Below are 486 nucleotides of genomic sequence, written 5' to 3' on the forward strand. Positions count from 1 at the left end.
GACCTTCAAGCTGCCACAGCGTCGCACCCGTCGGCGCCGCACCTCGCCCGCGCCCTCCCGCTCATCATGTAGATGGCCGTTAGTGTCTCATATGTCCCTCTCCACATCGATCTAAAAGCGAGCACGTATCGTGCTCTTGTCGTTTAAACTGGACGATCTATCATGTCGACGCGTTTGTACTCTGCTTGCAAGCGGGAAAGACATCGCACGATAGAGAGACTCGGACGAAAAGTCACAGTCGCCGTGGAAGGAATGGCAACTAGCAATTCGATTCTAGTTGTAGACTGCGTCGACGACTTGATCTAGCACGCTGAGGTAGTACTTGGCGTAGTACGGTCGGTAGTGGTCGTTGTCCTTGAGAATCGGCTCGCCGCGGGCCGTCGACACAACCTCGCACACGTCGTTGTAGCACTGATTGCGTGCATAGTCGACGATCGTCGCGTTTGCGCCACGAATCGCGCCTTCGAGGAGCGACACCAGTCGGGA

Source organism: Saprolegnia diclina, assembly GCF_000281045.1.
Source record: "Saprolegnia diclina VS20 unplaced genomic scaffold supercont1.57, whole genome shotgun sequence".
In the NCBI taxonomy this organism is placed as follows: Eukaryota; Oomycota; class Saprolegniomycetes; order Saprolegniales; family Saprolegniaceae; genus Saprolegnia; species Saprolegnia diclina.